This window comes from Nicotiana tomentosiformis, chromosome 2, assembly GCF_000390325.3.
Source record: "Nicotiana tomentosiformis chromosome 2, ASM39032v3, whole genome shotgun sequence".
NCBI classification, from domain to species: Eukaryota; Viridiplantae; Streptophyta; class Magnoliopsida; order Solanales; family Solanaceae; genus Nicotiana; species Nicotiana tomentosiformis.
The window spans coordinates 93688971-93694970 of NC_090813.1; positions in this window are offsets into that span (position 1 = coordinate 93688971).

Genomic DNA, 6000 nt, shown 5'->3' on the forward strand with positions numbered 1-6000 from the left:
TGATGAGTGCCCGAGTTCTACCTATCGAACACCCCTAAGCATTTGTCTAAGATATAAACATGAAATAAGTGTAGGTCATACATAAAGTTTGGAATTAAACTACTAATTCATATGAACAACCTACGTGAAAAAACATGCCCAAAAGACATACATACATACACACACACACACACACACACACACACATATATATATATATATATATATATATATATATATATATATATATATATATACGGAATACGGTAGGGCTAGCCGACAAGGCCACATACTATCTAACTATACATGACTGTCTACAGACCTCTATTAGAGTGTACAACTATATAAAGGACGGGACTGGGCCCCGTCATACCCATATATGTATGCAAACACATCGTACTAAAACTCAAAGCAGCTCCAGATCAAATGGAGCACACCAACTCTCGCTGATCAAGGATCCTAAGAAGGGGGACCGTCAGCCTGTCTACCTGCACCTGCGGGCATGAAACGCAGTGTCCTCAGGCAAAAATGGACGTCAGTACAAATAATGTACTGAGTATGTATAGTATGAAAATCAGTACATAAAAGACATAGATGAAACATGGGGTAAAGAATTCCACCTGTGAGTCTAAATAACTTTCTGAATCCTGAAACATTTATAATGTCATGCACATGCATGTAAATGTCATATCATGCATAGGTATAGGTGTACATAACATCATCAAGCCTCTGAGGGCATCCCATCATATTATCTCGGCCACTGTGGGCAAAATCATCAACATATACTAGCTGATCAGGTGGTGGTGTGTATATAATGCCTTAACCTTTTCCCATATCCCATATACATATAATATACACATATATAACGTCTTCTGGTCATGGGTCAATGTACATGTATAAATTCATGAAATGCATAAGAAATACGTTAATAAGATTTCTCGAATATCATAAAATTAATATTCCTTTCGGACAAACTTTATCAAATACGTATTTCTCTGGGACCCGTGAACAGAGGATATAATAATAATTCACATGGGGAATCAAGATTATAGACACCCCTAGTATTTCTATGAATAGAGTCATTTATGAAAGTTGCGTATTTTGCTTGTGTCGTTTGTATCATTTGGATCATGCCAAAAGGAAAGAAGGGATAACCTTAACATACCTCAAGTCGTCAATGCAACTCAACAACAAGCTTATGACAACTAGCGCGCCAACCCTATAACAAAGAAATACGTGTACAATTTAGACGGCGGTAGTATATTACGTATCTCAAACGATAACTCGATTCTAAAATAAAACGGGCAGCATTTCCCCTGATTTTACTGCTCCCTCAAGCCTACTATAGGCGAGATACAAACATAATACAATCAGCAACTCAAAACCAACCTAATTACAATCCGGGACCTTCAATACAACAAAACCCCCAAATATACCATAATACACCCAACCAATAAGTTATCAATTAGCATGTAACTACAACGATTAGCGACCAACCTACTACCCTACCACATGTGGCATTTCTCCACGCCCTTTTTATCCTTCCAAACTCCATAAATCAGCAACACAATAGACAACCCAAAATCAACATGAAACAGCCCATAAAATAGTCCACTATAAGTCAAATAACCCAAACTCACGGCTTCCGATCACCGTCCCGTGAGGTCTAACTATTAGGAAACGAATTTGTCAACTTTTCTTGATATTTTAAAGCTTAAATACAGAAATTAGGAATTTTTATTAACTATTAAATACATTCCAAAACTCAAACTATAAAGAAAAAGAGAGGCGATATAGCGATACTTACGTCATAGGGATCGAGTTAATGTTATCGCTTCTTGATTTCGTGTCCGAGATGATAGTCTTGTTTGAAGTAATATTAGAGAGCTCAAGGACCATTTATGGTGTCCTATGGTCAGATGCTATGTAAAAATGAAGAGAGATAGAGAATAGTTAAAAAAATATATTAAATTTTGAAAAGTCAAAAGGTGCTAGCTTGGCACCCTCTGATTCGCCCATTTTCCGACGTTTGTAACTTTTTATCCGGATATCGTATGAAAAAATGGTTAAGAGAGTTGGAAACTAAATTCTAAGAACTTCAATTTGGTATATAATATGTCCCAAAAAGACCTCATATCGCACTAAATTTATTTATAAAAAAGCTTTGTTATAAGGCAAATTCTTAGTTGGTTTTTCCGCAACTTTAATCCGATTTTTCCCAAACTTTATGTGTTTTATCCAAACATCATATATAGTTATATTATGACTTTAAACTCATTTAAATAATGATTAACAAGTCTCATATTTATTATACGTCACCTTGGGACGCACAGGGTGTAACATTTGTATTAAAGTATATATTAAAAAAATGGCTTGAAATGTAATTATAATCGGCTTACCTAGACTTAGAGACTAAGTGTCATCACGACACCTGTGGTGGGATTTTGGGTCATGACACCTACGTACCTCGGTGTAGAGGATCAAGTCATGTCGTATTTTAGAATGGGTGAGGTATTTGTTTTTGTTTAATGCCCTAACTTTTTCCTAGGCCGCCTCTTTCGAGGTTTTCAACCTAGCAGATCCTTTTTTGGGGCCGTACAAAGTTTATAATCTTGCGGTCCAGGAGTAACATGTTGTTTATGCTCTTTCATCAAGGAGCGTAGTAATTTGAAGATTTGGCTTACATTTTGAAATGCTTCGTAACTTGAAGATTTACTCAATTTTGAAGAGCTTTGTCACTTGAAGTTAGGCTCAAATTTGCAGAGCTTCGTGACTTGAAGTTTGAGCTCAACTTTGAAGAGCTATCGACTTGAGTTTTTTCTCGAATTTGAAGAGCTTAACATCTTGAAGTTTGGCTCGAATTTGAAAAACATTGCGATTTGAAGTCCTTGCTCGACTTTGAAGAGCTTTCGACTTGAGTCTTTACTCGTATTTGAAGAGATTTGCGACTTGAAGACTTTGCTCGAATTTTATGAGATTTCAAATTTGGAGAGCTTCATGATATGCAATATGGGTTCATGTGCCAAGAAGCATTATAACTTGCATTTTAGGCTCGTGCGTTGAGGAGCATTACAACTTGCAGTTTAGGCTCGTGTGTTGATGAGCATTGCAGCTTGTAGTTTAGGCTCGTGCATTGAGGAGCATTACGAATTGTAGTTTAGGCTCGTGCGTTGAGGAGCATTACGACTTTCAGTTTAGGCTCGCACGTTGTGGAGCATTACGACTTGCAGTTTAGGATCGTGCGTTGAGGAACATTACGACTTGAAGTTTAGGCTCGTGCCTTGTGGAGCATTACGACTTACAGTTTAGGCTCGTGCGTTGACGAGCATTACGAATTGCATTTTAGGCTCGTGCATTGAGGAGAATTACGACTTACAGTTTAGGCTCGTGCGTTGAGGAGCATTACGGCTTGCAGTTTAGGCTCGTGCGTTACTGAGCATTATAACTTGCAGTTTAGGCTCATACGTTAAGGAGCATAGTGACGTGCATAGACTCTTCGATTTCATTTTCAAATGAAAACTTTCCCCCATCCTCTCCTTCTTGTTCTTCATCTTCGTCGTAAGGCTCAAAGACAAGTAGCCCTTGGTCGGCACTTATGGCCATATTTAGTTCCATATCATGAGCACGGGTTGTTAGTTCTTCAAATGTTTTGGGATTTATGCCTTGTAAGATATAGCGAAGACCCTAATGCATGCCTTGAATGCACATTTCGATGCCAGAAGTTTCACTAATGAGGTCTTTGCAGTTGAGGATTAAGCTCCTCCAGCGGCAGTTGATGAAGTCAATAACTAGCTCATATTTTCGTTGATGAGCGTTTGTAAGTTCGATCATGCTTACGATGCGTCTTGTGCTATAGAAACAATTAAGAAACTTCTGCTCTAGCTGCTCCCAACTATCTATGGATCCAAGTTCGAGATCTGTGTACCAATTGAATGTATTACATTTGAGAGATCGAACTGTTTGACAAGATAATCACCGTCAATTCCAACATTGCTGCAAGTTTCAACAAAGTTCTCTACATGTTGTTTTGGATTTCCCTTGCCATCGAATTGTTGCAACATAGGAGGTTGATAACCAGCATGCATCTTCAAGTTATCAATTCTTTGCTTATACGGCTTTGCGTATGTGAGAGATAATTTTGATGACGACTCAGGTTTATCTTTAATAGCCTCCATGATGAAGTCCTTCAATTTCTCAACGGGAATTACACCTTCAGCGGAGACTTAGATCTCCTTAGTTGTCGTTGCTTGCTTTTTGGAGGAGTCCCATTTCTCTTGTAACCTTTGAAGATTTAAAGGTGTTTGTATAGATTCTCCTTCTACTATGCTATCCAACTTATTTGTTAACTTGGAAAGTTTAGCATCTTGATCTTGCACGCGCTTTGACAAGCCTTCAACTGGTTTCATCAAATTTGCGAGTTGTACTTCTACGGTAGAAGCTTCAATAACCATTGCTTACATGATGTCCGTAGAGGATGAAGAATGAAATAGATCATTATTGAGATAGAGCTTGGAAGTCGCATTAATGGAGACTAAAGTAGATCCAACACTTAAGTCATCATCATAAGCTTGCATGAAAGGTTTCTTAGACTTAGATAAACTAAGTTGGACAAGAAACTTTTCGATCCTTTTGGCGACATTGTTCCCTTTTTGGGTCGTGCTTATAGAGGATCTTGCTCCTTTTGAAGATGAAGATCCGAAAATAGGGGCTGACATGGATGACACTTGGAGTGCTTGTTGTCCTAAAGATCTTGCTTTGCTCCTTGTAACTGGCCCAAAACTTTCAAAGGTAAAATCGAGGATGCTTTCCACATCAGCATAGAACTTCGAATTAGCAGCCTCACTGGAAGTTGATCTGGAGTTAATTTTCTGTGAAGCCATTTCGATGGTCTTGAACGTTGGTGATTGAAAAGTTGAGATGGGAGGTAGAGATTGTCCCACTGCGCATTCCAGAATTTGTAGACAATAAATTTGCATCAAGAAAATAAAATCAAGGCCGAAAATATTGCAACAATCGTAGTAAATAAATTCAAGGGCCCTTGAGCTTGATCTTGAATCTATATTTGTTGCCACGAATGATGATCTTAAATTCAGCTAGCACGAACTTTGATTTGAACTCGTACTCTTTGAACCTTGATTTGTTCATCGTTCTTGAGCTTGAACTTAAACTTGATTATTTGAAGCTTGAAACTTGTAAAGAAACTTGAGGTGTTTGATCCATGAGCTCTTTCTTGCTTTTTGTTATAACTTCTGGTCCATTTTCTAAGTTATAAAGACTCATATTTATAGTTGTGGAATGGAAGAATTGTGATGGCAACAAACTCTTTCCGACCAATCAGATTGAAGAGTGACAAGGCCACATTTGACTGACCAGAATATGTCACTTGAACATGTGTCGCGGTTTCATAGGCCTTTTAATTTGACTTGGCATGCCTTGTCATTTTGACACTTGGTATGATTCTATTAGCTTTTCCCGTTTGACTTGGCGTGCCACGTCATTTGACACGTGGCACCAAATTGTACCTCTGGGAAGATGGCATATTGGGCCTAAGTGGACTCATCATTTGTAGCCCAACTAAATAGGCTAGCCTAGTCAATATTTATTGGACTTAAGTAATTAATTCAATTATATTAGTTCATAATATTTATTTGGACTAATATACCTTGAATTTAAAGTACAATCCAAATAATTTTATGAATTTAAATCCAATAAAATTTTGCATGCCTACAATAACCTCCCTCCCGAAACCTAATTTATGTGTGAATTTGGCCAACTTTCAAAATTGATCGGATTTGGATTAGTTAATTTGCATAAATAAAAATGTATATATTCAAAAACTATAAAACAAAAGACAGTGCGCATTTCACTCATTAAAACAACGCTGGAGCGCACCTTCAACTACTCCTTAATGTCACCTAATTAAACTATTTAAAGTGATAAACTCTTTGAGACACAAGGATTATACTAGGTTTATTTGAAAAGCCATGTGTAATTATCTGGGATAGTAATTACACACTCCGT